Source organism: Cervus elaphus, chromosome 30, assembly GCF_910594005.1.
Source record: "Cervus elaphus chromosome 30, mCerEla1.1, whole genome shotgun sequence".
Classification (NCBI taxonomy): domain Eukaryota; kingdom Metazoa; phylum Chordata; class Mammalia; order Artiodactyla; family Cervidae; genus Cervus; species Cervus elaphus.
In genome coordinates this window covers 51,524,006-51,543,022 of record NC_057844.1, presented here as the reverse complement: position 1 = coordinate 51,543,022, position 19,017 = coordinate 51,524,006, and the positions used below count along the sequence as shown (strand labels likewise).

The window sequence follows — 19,017 nt, the reverse complement described above, 5'->3', positions numbered from 1 at the left end:
ACCATCTTTCTAAATTCCATATATATGTGTTAGTATGCTGTAATGTTCTTTATCTTTCTGGCTTACTTCACTCTGTATAAGGGGCTCCAGTTTCATCCATCCCATTAGGACTGGTTCAAATGAATTCTTTTTAATGGCTGAGTAATATTCCATGGTGTATATGTACCACAGCTTCCTTATCCATTCATCTGCTGATGGGCATCTAGGTTGCTTCCATGTCCTGGCTATTATAAACACTGCTGCGATGAACATTGGGGTGCACGTGTCTCTTTCAGATCTGGTTTCCTCAGTGTGTATGCCCAGAAGTGGGATTGCTGGGTCATATGGCAGTTCTATTTCCAGTTTTTTAAGAAATCTCCACACTGTTCTCCATAGCGGCTGTACTAGTTTGCATTCTCACCAACAGTGTAAGAGGGTTCCCTTTTCTCCACACCCTCTCCAGCATTTATTGCTTGTAGACTTTTGGATAGCAGCCATCCTCACTGGCGTGTAATGGTACCTCATTGTGGTTTTGATTTGCATTTCTCTAATAATGCCACTCCAGTATTCTTGCCTGAGAAATCCCATGGACAGAGGAGCTTGGTGGTCTACAGTCCTTGGGGTCACAAAGAGTGAGATACGACTGAGTGACTAAGAAGCAGCAACTCCCTGGACTGCTCATTTGTTTCTCTGTCTCCAAAATGTCCTCTCTCCAAATATTCCTCTATGCTAACTGCAGCAGATTAATATTCCTAAAGCCCACTTTGATTCCTTTTTTCAGGTATTCCTAGTGACTTTTTCTGCCTAACGAAGTCTGAATACTTTCATTTGATTTCTGGAGTTTCCCTAATTCCGGGTCCAACTTCCAGTGTTTTTCTCCCACTTTTTCTCTGTGCTTTCCAGCCTGAGAAGATATCTAGCATTTCCCAACTTGTAGTATTTTTGTATGAACCCCATTTTCACATTCAGGGCACTTCCCCACCTTTTGAATCTTCACAGATGGCAGAGTCTACCTCTCGTTGCTGTTTAGTCGCTAAGTCATGTCCAACTCTTTGCAACCCCATGCACCGCAGCAGGCCAGGCTTCCCTGTCCTTCATTATCTCCAGGAACTTGTTCAAACTCATGTCCATTGAGTTGGTGATGTCATCGAACCATCTCATCTTCTGTTGCCCCCTTCTCCTCCTGCCCTCCATCTTTCCAATCTCTCATTAAAGAGGTGAAAAAGGATGGGTCCTTGCTTTCCCAGGAAGTGTGGTAGTTAGAACCTGTCACATGAGCAAGGCTCAGCTGATTTTCAGATCAGACTCTTTAGGATTTTGAATCTGGAACTAGTGACTAGAGATCCAGGGAGGTGGTGGATCCATTTGGCAGTGGCAGGGGCAGGGCAGAGAGCTACATGGGGGAGCCAGGGTAGCAGCAGGTATCCAGGGCCACTGTGATGTCAATGGTGGCAGCACCTGGGAGTACCTGGTTGGGCCAGCAGCACTAGGGGCTGCAAGTTGTGGAGTCCAGCTCTTCACATACCCTGGATGAACCTGGCTACAGGTGACTGGTCATGCCCAAGAGGAAACAAGCTTTTCTGCTGCACAGAAAAGTCAAGTGACAAAGTCTACACACTCAAAATAAATTTTTATTCCCTTTTGCCATGTTGGAGAAGACTCTTGAGAGTCCCTTGGACTGCAAGGAGATCAAACCAGTCAATCCTAAAGCAAATCAGTCCTAAATTTTCATTGGAAGGACTGATGCTGAAGTTGAAACTCCAATACTTTGGCCACCTGATGCAAAGAACTGACTCACTGGAAAAGACCCTGATGCTGGAAAGGATTGAAGGCAGGAGGAGAAGGGGATGACAGAGGATGAGATGGTTGATAGACATGATAGACATGAGTTTGAGTAAGCTCCGGGAGTTAGTGATGGACAGCGAAGCCTGGCATGCTGCCATCGATGGGGTCGCAAAGAGTCGGGCATGACTGAGCGACTGAGCTGACTGATTGATTGACTTGCCATGTAAGAGAGACAATATAGGAAGATCATACAGCAGACGTTTCTTTGGTCAGTTATTTTGAGGTAGGAGAGCTTGAACTAATACAACCACGGTCACTCTTTCACAGGCCAGAAAAAGGTAAATCAGCTGTTCTGTGCTGTTTGGTCACATACCACTGGTGAGAGGATGGAGGGGGAAAGTGATCACACTATGGTACCAGAAAATGAAAATATTTGTGTCAGTGTCAATATTAAGATCATACTCTAAATGTACAGTCTGGTGTATCAGTTTCAGTATCTTCATACACATGAACTAGAGTCTACTGACTAATTTTGTCCCTCAAACCTGATCTAGAAGAAAATTCATTTCATGAAATTTGAACTGGCTCTTACCTAGCTACTTAATATCTGTACGCTAGGGAAGCGAAACATTTCCCTCTATTAGGCTCACAGGATGAATAACAAAAAAGAGACCTCCTTTAACAAAACTCTTGGTACTTTTTTTTTTTCCCAGAGAGCTGATGGGGGTGGTTAGCTGGTCCTTACTAAATTTCTTTCATATCTTAAGTTTAAGATATCTTTCACATCTTAAGTCAAGATTCCCTTGACCTCTGGATCCCACAAGCATACAAATGATTTAACTATGCAAACAACTATGTTCAACATAGGGCTTCCCTGATAGCTCAGTTGGTAAAGAATTCACCTATAATGCAGGAGACACCGGTTCGATTCCTGGGTCAGGAAGATCTGCTGGAGAAGGGACAGGCTACCCATTCCAATATTCTTGGGCTTCCCTTGTGGCTTAGCTGGTAAAGAATCTGCCCGCAATGCGGGAGACCTGGGTTCAATCCCTGGGTTGGGAAGATCCCCTGGAGAAGGGAAAGGCTACCCACTCCAGTATTCTGGCCTGGAGAATTTCATGGACTGTATAGCCATGGGGTCACAAAGAGTCAGACATGACTGAGCGACTGTCACTGTGTGCAACATAGTGCAAACAACTATGTATTAGTCAGAGTTTTGGTAAAGTTCTTTATGGCAATTTCGAGAAAGTCAGCTACAAAGGACAGATAAAATTCAAAGTTGAGTAGTAAGGAGTTTGAGTAAAAAAGCTGAATTTATATAACCTGAAGTTTAGAAGGTTTAAGAGAGGCTGACACTAGTTTTTGAGTATGAAAAGAGTTCCTATATAAAAGAAAACAATTATTCTCAGTCCTGTGTGATAGATGGAAAATACAATAGGAAGAATTTGAACTAGACTTTAGAAGGGCTCTGAGGATGACAGAGGACGAGATGGCTGGATGGCATCATAGACTCAATGGACATGAATTTGAGCAAACTCCGGGAGATAGTAAAGGACAGAGAAGCCTGGCCTGCTGCAGTCCATGGGGTCGCAAAGAGTAGGAAACAACTCAGCAACTGAACAACAACAACAAAGGATAGTGAAATGTGGATATATATTGTCACAGGTTATAGTTTTTTTAAAAATAGAGTTGATACTTTTGATACTTATTTCCAAATAATTTTCACAGAAACTAAAAACAGAATTCCTCAATTTCTTAAAACCAAAATTTACATGAAGACTCATTGCAGGGATGGGGTGATCCAGGAAGACACATCTCTGCCATCTGAGAGTTACAATATTGAAAGGAGGGTGAGCAGATTTAGCCAAATATAAAAATAACCACAAAATAAAGCAAAGTATAACTGATAAATACAAGAACAAAATGCTATATTTCTGCAGAGTGTATCACTGTAAGGACAACTTATCAGATATATCACTGGTGACAAGAATTAAGATTCAGATGTCTCAGTCCATAAACCATGTTTGCTCCTCAAAGTGGAGCTAAGCCATTGCTTGAATAGCCATAAAATGCACTCATTCTAGAAAATAAAAAGAAGTTGCCATTTGGCTATGCTATTTAGCAATATCATTCAACAGAATTTGGTAAACTGGGTTGAACATTACTGGTTTTCTCATCCTTGAGTGAGTGTATAAGGTTTAAGTTAGGAAAATTTGCAGGAGGAAGAAAATGTGTTTAAGGAAGAATCTTTACATTTCAAACATTTCAATTTCAAAACAAAAGGCCTAGAGTATTTATAATTTTAAAATTTCTACAGCATGTCCATATATATACTCTGGTAGTTGAAAGCATGCCCTTATAAAAAAAATACCATAAGAAATTTTCTACAGAATTATCAAGTAGCAGTGAAAAAAGTGTTTTACAAGTTGCTTCATGTTCAGTGCTATGCTGTGGTCACTTGGTAAGTACATTCATATTTATTTCTGAAATACTTATTAAAGTCAAATACCACTTATAAATGGCATTGAGTTTTAAACCACTTAGCCTGCCTGATTCTCATATATATGTGCTAGAAATAAGCTTTCTGGAAATAAGATGCTGAGAAACACTGCTTTCACATTTCCCAATGTCCCACTAATGCTAGTAGGACCATGATATCTCTAACAGAAGAGCCTTCTTTAAAGTTTAGTCAAGTTTAGTCATTCAGTCGTGTTTGGCTCTTTGCGACCCCATGGACTTTAGCCCACCAGGCTCCTCTGTCCATGGGATTTCCCAGGCAAGAGTACTGGAGTGGGTTGCTATTTTCTTCTCCAGAGGATCTTCCTGACCCAGGGATCGAACCCGGGTCTCCCACATTGTAGGTAGACGCTTTACCATTTGTGTAAAAAATAATTTGCAGTAAAATATAACCTGATTTATGGTCACTCAATATTCATCAAGAAAATGCTGAAACTGGCATGACGAAAACAATTTATAAAAATAGGTTTAATTAAAATGAAAAAATATAATCAAAGAAATACAAATAAAATATTTTCCTATAATATTCAGCAATGAGTTTTAATTATAACAATCAGCATTGAGGAGTGTGATAGTTAAGTGAACATCCACAAACACAGCTTGTGTAAATTGAATTTGGTACAATCTTTATGGAAAGCTAGCCAACAATTCAGATCATAAACCTTAAGAAGGTTTATAATTTTTACCAAGTTTTTCTACTTTAAAGAATTTATCCTAATGGTGCAGGTGCTACAGAAAACAGAATAGAGGTTCCTCAGAAAATTAAAAATGGGACTACCATATGATCCAGCATAGGATCCTACTTTGGGGTGTATCTCCAAAAGAAATGAAAACAGGATTTCAAAGAAACATCTGCACTCCACGTTCATTACAGTATTATTCATAATACCTAAGATATGGGAACAATCTAAGTATCCATCAATGGATAAAGGGACAAAGAAAAAGTAATATAAACATACAATGGAATATTATTCAGTCATGGGAAAGAAGGACATGTTGCTGTTTGTGATAACATGGATAGACCTTGAAGGCATTATGCTAAGTGAAATCAGGCAGATAGAGAAAGACAAATACTACATGATGTCACTTCTATGTGGAATCTAGAAAAGCCAAACTCATAGAAACTGAGTCTAGTTACCAGGGGCTGTGGGTGGGGTAAAGGAGAGATGTTGGTCAAAGAGTACATTCCAGTTAAAGATGACTAAATTCTGGGAATTTAAGGTACAACATAGCGATTGTGGTTACTAATACTGCATTACATACTTGAAAATTGCTAAGAGACTAGATTTTCAATGTTCTCACCATAAAAAAAAGGTAATTATGCGATATGTTGAAAGTATTAACTAGTGCTATGGTTATAATTGCTTTGCAATGCATAAGTGTATCAAATAAACTAGCTGAATACCTTAAACTTACTCTATGTTGTATGTCAGTTATATCCCAATAAAGGTTGGGGATGGGCAGGGGGTAGAGAATTTACCTGAAGGAGAAAGATCTAAATTGAGCAATATTCACTGTTTATAATAGTGAAAAGTTGGCCTCACTAGTCTGTAGGGAAGGCAACCATGAAAATCCTTTGCTAGGATCACCTCGTCTGCACTGTAGTGAGTACACAGAAATAGCAATAAGTATGCTACTCAACGTTTTTCAGCTTATGTAATTTAGAGCAGAGAGGCATATTTCTTAAGAAATGTCCAGCATTAAGTGAGAAGTTTGGTAGGAGTTAGGGTGGAAAAAAGGGTTCTACAATACTTAGAAAATATGAATTAGTTTTCTAAGCTGCCATAGCAAAGTGTCAGTGACTGGATGGCTTAAACAACAGAAATTTATTTTCTTACAATCCGGAGGCTGGACATCTGAGACTAGGGTATCAGTATGGTCAGGGTCTCGTGAAGGTCCTCTTCCTGGCTTTCAGATGACTATCTATCCTCTGAGTCCTCGACATGATGGGGAAAGAGAGAGACAGCTCCCTTGTTTCTCTTCTTAGAAGAGCACTAAACCCAAATTGAGGTCCCCACCTTTATGACCTCGTCTAAACCTAATCATCTCCAAACAGCATCACATTTGGGAGTTAGGGCTTCCATATAAGAATTTTGGGGTGACAGAATTCAGTCCATAACATTATATTAAAGAATAGTCTATCAAAGTCAATTTAACTATAGAATGGCTCTAGTAAATGATAATTATCTTATTTTTAGTCCATTTAAAGATCTGGCACCCTGATGAAATTCTTAAAAAAAAAAAAAGCAGTACTGAAAAAGTTCCTGTTAGTATAATAGTATTAGAAAATCAGACTCCTGAAATTCTAGAAAATGACTGCTAAACCACTGAGTAGAAGGCTGCAGGAGAATAGGATAACCCCACAGTGCCCGAGAATCATCTTTCAGATTACTTATTAATTCCAAAGCATAAGATAGGCCTTTATAACAGAGATTTGGCAGTTACAATCTGAACTTAATGTCCACACTAGTGGTAGGACAACCTGACATTATATGTCTTCAGGTTAGATGTGAAGTCACAACATATCTGTATTGTCAATGAAGCATTCTTTACAAATAGGCTTAATTTGACTTTAATGAAATCCAGATCTAAATCTTATTCTACATAAAATAAAGTGAATTGTGGAATAGGTTAAATAGCATCATGAGAAACAATCAGGATATAGAATAAACTATAGAGTCAACTGGCCTGGACTCTTCAAAAAGTCAATGTCATGGGAAAAAATGGGTCAAAATTGTTCTGATTTAAAAGAGACAAAGATCAAGTTCAATATGTCAAATTTAATATATTCAAATATACATATCTATAAAAGGTATTTGGAAACAATTGGAAGACTTTTAATATGGAGTGGATATCAAATAATGTGAAATTATTAGAAATTTTCTTGAATACAATAATGGCATCAGGATTACATAGAATATTCTAATACTTAGGAGTTGTATGATGAAATATATTAAGGAGGGAAGTTTCATATATCTGCAAATGACTTTTGAATATTTCAGCAAGAAAACAAATTTATACATGTATATAGGCAAATATTTTAAAATTTGATAGCTTGTTAAAATTGTTGAATTTACTGAGGGTATATGAATGCTTTTTTGCATTATCCTTTCAACTTTTCTGTATATCTGACATTTTAAAATAACAAGTTGTCAGGCAAATTAAAACTTTTTCATTGAAAAATAAGTAATACAAAATAATTCATGTAGTAAAGATGTAAGTTATAAAACATAATATAATAAATACCCATGAATACACCATCCAAAATCTAAAACACTAGCAACATAAATAAATCTACACATATGCTCTTCTTCAGCCTATCCTCCAAACTCCTCTCCAACTATCTTGATATTTTTTAAGATTCATTATGGAAATATTCAAGTATACACAAAAGCTCTAGTCCCAGATTTGCAGTTCTGCTTTTGTTTTTTAGTGGTTTATTCTTAGAGAATTATCCTACCATTTGCAAAGCCAGTTATACCTCCAAGATGTATACTGTCCAGAAGTTTAAATTTCTGTCAAAGAAAATATTTTCAGGGATATTAAACCAATACACTATCAGAAAGAGAAAGTCTTAATGCAATTTTTAATATTTTTGAGGATATACTCTTATTTCAGTTGGGATCAGTCCTAAAAACCAGTACTTTTTTGGATATGATACTTCTTTCTAAACAAAATTAATTTTTTGAATTTATTTTTAATTGGGGGAAAATGGCTTTACAATGTTGTGTTGGTTTCTGCTTCAGGGGTGTGCTAAGTCACTTCAGTCATGTCTGACTCTTCGCGACCCTAGCCACTGCAGCCCACCAGGCTCCTCTATCCATGGGATTCTTTTTTTTAAATTTCTATTTAACTTTTATTTATTTTTGGCTGTGCTGGGTCTTCGTTACTGTGCAGACTGTTCTAGTTGTGGCAAGCTGGGGCTGCTCTAATTTCGGTGCTCGGGCTTCCCATTGCAGTGGTTTCTCTTGTTGCGGAGCTGGGCTCTAGCGCACACAGGTTTTGGGAATTGCGGCTCCCAGTTCTGAGCGCAGGCTCAGTAATTCTGGCACAAGGGCTTAGCTGCTCTAGGACATGTGGGATCTTCCCGGATCAGGGATTGAACCCATGTCTCCTGCATTAGCAGGTAGATTCTTTACCACTGATTCACCAGGGAAGACTGTCTATAGGATAAAGATAGTAAAGATACTGGGGTGGATTGCTATGCCCTCCTCCAGGGGATCTTCTCGACCCAGGGATTGTGGTATCTCCTGCGACTCCTGCATTGTAGGCAGATTCTTTACTGCTGAGCCACTGGGGAAGCCCAGTTTCTGCCAGAAAACGATGCAAATCAGCCACAGTTATACATATATCACCTCCCTCTTGAGCTTTCTTCCCTTCCCCCCATCCCACTCCTCTAGGTCAAATAGATTTTTAATATGAAATGCAAAATATATTTTATAAAAAGCATGACATTGAAGAATCTGCTCGTACTTCAGTTTAATTCACTGCTATTGTGAAATGAGCTTGTAACACAGAAATGAAACTTACTTCTCTGTCCCGAGGACTAGCCGAATGGAGAGCAAGTACCAATCAGAAGACTGATAGTTCTTGAGTCTGATAAACTAGCTAACACTACTCAAGGATGAAGGAAGAATTTCAGCTACTAAATAGAACGAATCAGAACTGCAGGAGACAATCTTTCTAGACAAGGCTGTTGAGGAGGAGGGAGAGATTGAAGGGGGGCGGGGGGGGGGTTGACTTAGCGTGCACCGCGCCCCTCGGGATCGTTATTGCGCGTGAAACGGCTGCTTTTGGAAGGCTACTGCCCAGAAGAAAAGATGTTTGGTTTTCACAAGCCAAAGATGTACCGAAGTATAGAGGGCTGCTGCATTTGCAGAGCTAAATCCTCCAGTTCTCGGTTCACTGACAGTAAACGCTATGAAAAGGACTTCCAGAGCTGTTTTGGGTTACATGAGACTCGTTCAGGAGATATCTGTAATGCCTGTGTCCTGCTTGTGAAAAGATGGAAGAAATTGCCAGCAGGATCAAAAAAAAACTGGAATCATGTGGTAGATGCAAGGGCAGGACCCAGTCTAAAGACTACACTGAAACCAAAGAAAGTGAAAACTCTATCTGGAAACAGGATAAAAAGTAACCAGATCAGTAAACTGCAGAAGGAATTTAAACGCCACAATTCTGATGCTCACAGTACAACCTCAAGTGCCTCTCCAGCTCAGTCTCCCTGTTACAGTAACCAGTCAGATGATGGCTCAGATACAGAGATGGCTTCTGGCTCCAACAGAGCACCAGTGTTTTCCTTTTTACATCTCACATAGTGGAAAAGACAGAAAATATGCTGTGGCATTATCTATAAAGGCTGTTTTGGGGAAGTCCTCATCGACACACATCTATTCAAGCCTTGCTGCAGCAATAAGAAAGCAGCTGCTGAGAAGCCGGAGGAGCAGGGGCCAGAGCCTCTGCCCATCTCCACTCAGGAGTGGTGACTAAGCTTTATGTAGAAGGGGAGCAAAAATGATTTAAATTTTGGAAAACAAAGCAACAAAATGACCCTCCTATTTTTAATTTGGATACCTGCTATTCTGCCAAAAGATGAATTTGTAGAATAGTTTTGAATGGGTTATTTTTCCTCCAGTTCCACAAACTCTGAAGCCAGTGAAGCTTACTAAGAGATAAAAAAAGAAGTGTACATAATATTTAAGATGCTGAGTATTTCATAGGAAAGCTGAATGCTGCTGTAAAGTGCTCCTTAAGTCTTTTTTAAAAATCCCCTTCTAATGAATGAAATTAGGGGAATTTTCAGGGGACAGATATGGGATTTGTTGTATGATAAATGTATGTAGTTTTAGTCTTTCTATTTTGAGAAGCAGTGGTTGGGGCTGGCTACACTGGTTTTCCTTCGTTATAATAAATTTGTCATAACTCAGTAAACATGGACTTACCCCTAGAGGTAGTTGTTAATAACTGAAATATTAAGGTCTTGCCAAGGTTCTGGTGATTCAAACCTGTACTACTGAATATTAAGCGGGACAGACAGCTCTCTGGTGCGAATATCTTGAAGGAGCAATTTCTAAATAGGCAGAGGTAACCTGACTGTATATGTTGCATCCTGTGTCACCTCCCTCCATACTGATATTTGATACAGATTTTAATTTATATGAAACTTAAAAAGCAGAATCAAAACTTAAAGCAGAATCAAAGTTCCTCTTGGGGAAATGTCAAGTCTTTAGGATAAGCAATCCTATATGAATAGTACCAAAGTATTACCACTTGGTAGAGAACATTTTCTATTAAAAATGTTAGATTATCTGAAAAATAACAATGTGCAAGTCTTTAGGATGGCACACACAAAAAAATAAAGGTTAATGCTTCTTGGGGCACGCTTCTTAGAGGGCTTGCAAGTGTGTAAATAACTTATGTTACGTGACTGGTGACTTCACTGAAAATCGGCACAATTCAGTTTTAGCTCTGGATTACTTCAGTTGACCTTTGTGAAGGTTTTATCTGTGTAGAATGGTTGTTTGACTTGTTTTAACCTGTTAGGGTTTTGGGTTTGTTTGGTTTTTTTTTTCATTCTATACTAAAATTCTACTAAAAGAAAAAAAAAAATAGAACCAATCTAGCAGAACTTTGAGTGATTAAGATCAAGAAACACTTAACAAAACAAGAAACAAAAGAAAAGAAATGTAAAGAAAGACTTGAGTCGAACTTTACAGTTCTGTTAAAGAGGAAATAAGAAAAGGAAGTGGTTTATAAGCAAGGGTTTTTATATATTAACTTGAAATTTTACCTCTAATGACAGGAAATATAAGAACCACCATTAAAAAAAAAAACAGAAAAGCCAATATGTTATGGGGTGAAACTGTTAAAGTATAAAGTAATTACACTTTCCCATTAATCAGTTTTCCACTGTATATGTAGATGCTCTCTCATGGTTTGATCTTAGAGGATGATATCATGTTGTACAACTACTAAGTGCTAGGTTTTCTCCTGTATCTTTTAATTCTCATAATAACCTCAAAAGACTAGAATTATCCTATTTTATAACTGAGTTAACTGAGGCTCAGAGAAGGTAAGTATGGATCCTGATCACAGAACTAGTAAATAATAAAAATAAATTTGACTTGGGTTTCTCTGGCTCCAACACAATGCGTTTTATTTGCTAGTCTAAACTACTTTGATAGCCTAAAAAAGTGTTCCTAAATCTACCTTTAAAGACATGGGATTTCTGAACTGTTAAAAGGTGTTACGATAAGACAATGTGATTACTATTTAATCAAATCTGAAAACTGGAACTTAATAGAATAAACTTTTATAAATTGCTAGTGGTGGTTAGAAAAAGAAAGAAAAAAAATTATATATATACATATATATTATATATATACACATATGCACACATACATTTAAAATGTATATGGATATATACACACACATTTTTTAAATTAACACTCTAGTAAGCAAAAAAATAACAAATAAAAACAATTATACATTCATTTTGCCTATCACCTTGGTAACTGTTTTAATACTAGCAAGAGTACTATGACACAGGTCTAATACAATTGTTACTAGAGTTAAAATTGACATCATCTTTCTTTTAAAAGTGATGTACAAAAAAAAAAGAAAGTGATGTACAGTATGTACAAGTTTTAAAAAGAAAATCTGTTCAACTGGCATGTCTTCTGCTAAGAACCTAGTCCAACAGAAAAAAAATGGCGATAATTTCAAATTTTTATAAAGAATGATGTACAACTCAACATTATTTATAAGGGTGAAAGAACAAAAACAATTGAATAACAGAAGGGGTATTGTTGAATAATTCATGGTACTTTCATATGTTGCTTAGTATACAGTCATCAAAATGAATTTTTCAATTATTATACAAAAATTACTATAACATAATTTTGAGTAGAAAAGTATTGTACAATGCTGGATATACACAGTATAATATTAAGATAGCTTTAGAAGTATATGCTTACATAGAGAAGAAATACTAAATGAAACTATACCAAAATACTAACAGGTCCTATTTTCAGGTTGTATGATTATGGGTGAGTTTTTTCTTTTTCTTTTGACTGCACCGTGCAACTTGCAGGATCTCAGTTCCCCAACCATGGACTGAACTCCGGTGCTCTCGCTTTTTTCTTTGGTTACTGTAGCTAAGAGTTTGTCAACTTTATCTTTTCAAAGAACCAACTTCTAATTTGCTTAATCTTCTTATCATTTTTCTGCTCTTTATTTCTGCTCTAACCTTTATTATTTTCTTCCTTCTGCTAACTTTGGGCTTAGTCTTTTCTTCTTTTTCCAGTTCCTTAAGGTGTAGAGTTAGGTTGTTTATTTGGGATCTTTCTTGCCTCTTAATGTAGTGTTGGCTTCCCTCATAGCTCAGCTGGTAAAGAATCTGCCTGCAATGCAGGAGACCCCGGTTTGATTCCTGGGTGGGGAAGATCCACTGGAGAAGAGATAAGCTACCCACTCCAGTATTCTTGGGCTTCCCTGGTGGCTCAGCTGATAAAAGAATCCGCCTGCAATGTGGAGACCTGGGCTTGATCCCTGGGTTGGGAAGATTCCACGGAGAAGGGAAGGGCTACCCACTCCAGTATTCTGGCCTGGAGAATTCCACCGACTGTATAGTTCTTGGGGTCGCAAAGAGTCGGACATGAATGAGCGATTTTCACTTTGACTTTCAATGTAGTGTTTATTGCTATAAATTTCCCTGTTAGAACTACATTTGCTGTCTCTCCTAAGTTCTGATATGTTGTGCTCCTATTTTTGTTAGTCTCATAAACCTTTAAAATTTCCCCTTTAATTATTCCTTTGATCCACTTGTTTCTAGGAGTTCCAGTTCTTTACTCTCCTTGCTTCCTTGCCCTTTAAGAGTAATTAAAGATTACTCTGCAGATTCTTTCACTGAAGACAGAGAGTCTACTTTTTATTCCTTGGGTCTTGACTTGCCTTGGGACTTCTTGTCTCAAAATTATTTTATTTAATAAACATTGTTTCTGGGTTGTTCTTTGGTCAATGGGTAGTTAGCAAACAGTACAAGGAGGAACTTGAAAAGTATTGATACAGTTGAGTTTTCCATGTTCTTGCTTGTGGCCTTCACCATGAGAACTCCATGTTTGTGTCAACCAACTAATCCCAGGATCAGAAATGCCAAAGCTATCTAGCTGATTCAAAACACTAACATTCAAAAGACTAAGATCATGACATCCAATCCCATTACTTCATGGCAAATAGATGGAGAAACAATGGCAACAGTGACAGACTTTATTTTGAGGGGCTCCAAAATCACTGCAGATGATGACTGAAGCCTTGAAATTAAAAGACGCTTACTCCTTGAAAGCAAAACTATGTGACCAAACTAGACAGCATATTGAAAAGCAGAGACTTTGCCAACAAAGGTCCATCTAGTCAAAGCTATGGTTTTTCCAGTAGTCATGTATGGATGTGAGAGTTGGACTATAAAGAAAGCTGAGCGCCAAAGTATTGATGCTTTTGAACTGTAGTGTTGGAGAAGACTCTTAAGAGTCCCTTGGACTGTAAGGAGATCCAACCAGGAAATCAGTCCTGAATATTCACTGGAAAGACTGATGTTGAAGCTGAAACTCCAATACTTTGGCCATCTGATGCAAAGAACAGACTCATTGGAAAAGACCCTGATGCTGGGAAAGATTGAAAGCAAGAGGAGGGTACAACAGAGGATAACATGGTTGGATGGCATCACTGACTGGATGGACATGAGTTTGAGCAAGCTGGTGTTGGTGATGGACAGGGAAATCTGGCATGCTGCTGTCCATGTGGTTGCAAAGAATCGGACAGGACTGAGTGACTGAACTGAACTGATCCTAGCTGAAGCCATTTTAGTTTATTCAAGAACCATCAACCCCCAGAAAATGAGTGAGCTCAGCCCAGATCAGCCAATCGTCTAGACTTTTGAGTGAAATAAATATTTGTTGTTGTCACCAATGAAATTTCATTGTTGTTTTTTGTATGACATTATTGTGGCAGTAGATAACTTGTGTACTCCATTCAACGATGATTATGCCAAAGCTGGCCTATTAATTTCCTTCTTCTGTCTTGTTATCTTTCTCTGACTCCCTTTTCCTATGCTCAAATAAGCACAAGGGAAGAGCAACACACATCCACTGCCTAAGCAGATTGTTAAGAACTGTGAGGAGTGTGAGACTTTACCTTACTTGCAAGCCAACATCTTAGCCTGCCAGTCTCATGGATTCTGGTAGAAAACACAAGACTCTTACACCAAAGAAAAGTAGCTTATTAGTCACAGCAAGAGCATCATAAATTTTGTGCTGTTTCCCCAGGCCCCAGTTCTCACAGGGAGTTTTGAAGAGGGCCAGATGACACCTGCATATGAAGTAGGTTGTATTTCAGAAGAGAAATCTCAAGTTTAAGGAACTAAACTCTTAAGACAGTTGTAGAGCCTCACCTTTGCTCCAGAAAGAGATGTCTTCATTATATTAGACAGGAAGCATTCTTGCCCTTTGCTCTCGAGGGAAACACTATCCCTAACTTCTAAGACTATTTGCTAGGCAAACATTCTTGAAAATGTAACCCAGAACAAAGTGTAGTTCATGCTTCACTTGTGAGACAAGCAGATGTGTGAGAGGCTCATGAGGAACGGGAAGAATTTCTTCCAACTGAGACAGATGTCTACCAGGAAACAATGGCAGTCTCTTCTTCTGGCCAGTTATTCACCATTTGGGGAAGCGACTCTCTTGGTCCCTGTCTTCCCCTCCACCTCCACCAAGCTGACAATCCCCTGCTGTTTTTCAGTATCTTGACTCAGACTTAGGTGGATTGAGAAAGGGTGAGGGGCACTGGTTATTTCAGAGCCCCTCTGTGGCCCATGGGCAATTTTGAGCCTCATTCTCAGGCAACAGGAAAAGTCCCCATTCTGTTACAGATGGACCATATTGCTCAGTGTGTGGATGCTTGGTTGAGCTGTATGGTCAACCAGTATCTCCTAGGAAATAATGTAGGCTGGCAGCAGAGATCTGATAACATTTCATAGTCACACAAATTTCTGGGAGGACACTGAGGGATAGAGAGAGATTAAGGACTGTGCCCAAGCTGTTTAAAAAGAATTCACTAAAGTTCAGTTAAAAAGGCTGTATGCTTACATGGTTTACAGACTCTATTCTAAATGCCATTTTAAAAATATGATGTACTCTGACACATTTTAATTGTGTGATCTTGGGCACAATTTTTAACCTTTCTAGACTCAGTTTACTCAGCTGAAGACAGCACTTTATTATGTACGGTACTTGGTACCATGGTATTATGGTTCTTTATCATTTAAATTATATTTTGGAAATTATTTTTAATAAAATAGATACTAATATTCACTCATGTGCTACAAAAGTGGAATTAAAAAAAATAGGATAGCTAGAACCACTACAATATTGTAATTAGCCTCCAATTAAATTTAAAAAAAAAATAGGATAGCTAGAAAGCACAATTTAGAAAATCTGGAGACAAGCAATAAATGAAGTCAATTACCAACTTAAGTTTTATCATTTTCACTCTTCCTATGCTATATATTTATGCATGTATGCATTCATGATGTATGTATACATGAAGATTTGTAAGTAAATACGCATTTCACCAGAGCTAGTTATAAGAGTTTAAACGTCACAGGCTTCCAAGTTCACTCTCTTGGGAAGGGAACAGTAACAATGAATCAGCTTATTGAGGTTATTTTTGACATATAATTTATCATACTCATAAAGGGCAGGATGCCATAGCTATGATTCTTGTGTAGAATGGAGTCAGAAGAACAAGAATGGAATGTTCTCATTGACTCTGCAAAATTTTGCTAAACATCTAGTTACCTTTATGCCCCATCCTCTCACATTTTATCTTTCCAACCCCATTATTTTCCTTTAGGAACTAGTGCTGTTTTCCTTATGAATGCTAGCCACATTAAAGTAGTCAAATAATAAACAGTACAATGGCCCCAGAAATATTCTGGCTTTTAAAATGTATTAATAGGCTTACACTATGACCTCATGTGGTATATTCATTTCATATAAGACAAACCATTACTGTGATATTCTACAACTGCTTTTGTCTTATCACTGAGTATATAAAGTATGGAATCATAGCAGTGGGATTTACAGAGTTTACAAGAGTTTATTCAACAGTTATCAGATTCATGCAACTCTGAATAAGCAGTAACTGATAAGTGAAAAACTCAGAAAATAAGCCTGTTTACTTTGAATACTGCAATTATAACATTCCTACTACTAACTAACGTGTTTATTATTTTTAATTGTCTTATGGTACACTTTTCATTAGGGTATGCATTTTTCTTGGGCAGGATAGGAAGTTGGTCTTTCCTTCGTACTATTTAATGCTTCGATGTCAGAGTAAAGAAAGAAATTTAGAGCCTGTGCTCAGTTCCGTGCTGGTGGCTAGAAAATGAATTTATAGGCCAAGATACTTGGCGCGCGCGCGCACGCACGCACGCACGCACACACGCACACACGCACACACGCACACACACACACACACACACACAATGGAGGCAATGCTGAAGAACTCTGAGGCAATGCTTCTGTTTCTCAACAGAATCAACTTTCTCTTGAGTCCGGTAAAAGTCCTTAGAACAGGCCAATGTTCACTTTTAGAGCCTTGTATTGCTTTGAAATAAGAGTAAGTTATAAAACCACCATATGACCCTGCAATCCCACTCCTAGCATATACCCTGAGGAAACCAAAATTGAAAAAGACACATGTACCCCAATGTTCATTGCAGCAGTATTTACAATAGCTAGAACACGGAAGAACCTAAATGTCCATTGACAGATGAATGGATGAAGAAGTTGTGGTACATATATGCAATGGAATCTCACTCAGCCATAAAAAGGAATGCATTTGAGTCAGTTCTAATGAGGTAGACCAGTTTATTATACAGAATGAAGTAAGTCAGAAAGAAAAATATAAATATTGTATACTGACACATATATATGGAATCTAAAGAGATGGCACTGATGAATTTATTCTCGGCAGCAATGGAAAAAGAGACATAGAGAACAGACCTATGGACATGGTGGGAGGAAAGGAGGAGAGGGGGAGATGTATGGAGAGAGTGACATGGAAATTGACAATACCATATGTAAAACAGATGGCCAATGGGAATTTGCCATATGACTCAGGGAATTCAAACATGGGCTCTGTGACAAGCTGAAGGGCGTGATGGGGAGGAAAATGGGAGGGAGGTTCGGGAGGGAGAGGACATGGGTGTACCTATGGCTGATTCTTGTTGATGTATGACAGAAAACCGCAAAATTCTGTAAAGCAATTATCCTTCAATCAAAATTTTTTAAAAAGAGTAAGTAAAAGAATGTAAGTGAATGATAGTAACTCTAATTGACCATGCACCCGTATTATAATTAATAGTGGTGGGCTGACTTCTAAAATCTACTATTATGTAATATTCTTGCTATACTTTCCTTGGGGCAAAAATTAAGTAAAGTTAAGTTTTTACCCACTGAAGAAAGACTATGATTTGTGCTGGAAGAAAACAGGATGACATGAAAATAAGTACATCAAAAAATTATCTGTAATACCTTTTCATACTGTATGTTGCCAGTTTTTAAAAAATCAACTGTTAAATCAGTCACAGTTTGCACTTACAAGTCAGATTCATTTTTCTCTTGCCATGTTAGAATGGAGGCTGACCTAGTTCCCCAAATTAAAACTGAAGTAGACACAGTGGTTGGCCTAGAGCGGGGATTTTCTCTCTGTGGTCTCATATTCATAGGGCTCCCACATGAGTCTTTAGATTTATAAATCATGTTGATAAAGCCTGATGTGAAACTAGATTTCTCTCACCCCTCTTTAAAACAGTTAAACAAGGAAAATATTAATGTTTACCTGAACCTATTGTAGCAACAGTGGTTAAGTAATTATGTCTCTTATATCCTTTCCGTGATATACTTCTCGAGGGCCATTCACCCCTTCCGCGGTGGTAGTGAACAGAGAATCACTATTTCCTGAGCAGAGGCTGAGTGATAATATATAGGACTGTTTTGAGACCTTGCTTCTCTTCTATCTTTCTAGACCAGAAGCACAACATCTGTCAACTAGACGAGGAAAACAGCATCTGTCTATTTAACAAGAAATAGCACGTGTCGACCAGGCCAGGAGGGGATAATCTGCCGACTGGTCCAGGAGAGTAGCATCTACCAGACTGGAAGAGTCTGACCTGCCTCCTAGACCAGGACAGCGGTATCTGTTTACCAGAACCAGAGGTTTTGTCTATCCAACAGCCAGGAGGGTAGCCCTGGACAACCAGATCAGGAAAGAGGCACTTTTCAGAGCCCACAGCAAAAAGCTAAAGTGAATTTATTTAGGTCTTTATATTTGTCGACTTGCTTTAAAAATCATATTATGGGAAATGCTGATAATCAAAGACCCACTTATGTATTTTGGTATAAAAGTAAAAATATTAGAAAACAAACCCTGCAGAGTAAGGAATTGCACTTGTAAGAGCAGGAAGAGGTCACAGGAACAAATGATCAGTACTCACAGCTCTACAGAATTTAGTTTCAGACGGTGAGTGTATCCTAAATACAGTATTTTAAGGAAAGCTAAGGGATAAATGAGGGCTTCTCTGGTGTCTCAGATGGTAAAGAATCCACCTGCAATGGAGGAGCCCGGGTTCAATCCCTGTGTTGAGAAGATCCCATGGAGACGGGAATGACTACCCAC

General features: G+C 38.2%; 1 long non-coding RNA gene and 1 pseudogene across 1 annotated transcript in view; one reads left to right on the top strand and one right to left on the bottom strand.

The window, feature by feature from the left end:
* Positions 1-19,017, bottom strand: part of LOC122687035 — a 173,578-nt gene that overhangs the window by 138,145 nt on the left and 16,416 nt on the right. The window lies entirely within an intron of this gene.
* LOC122687034 lies at positions 9,095-10,084 on the top strand (annotated as a pseudogene).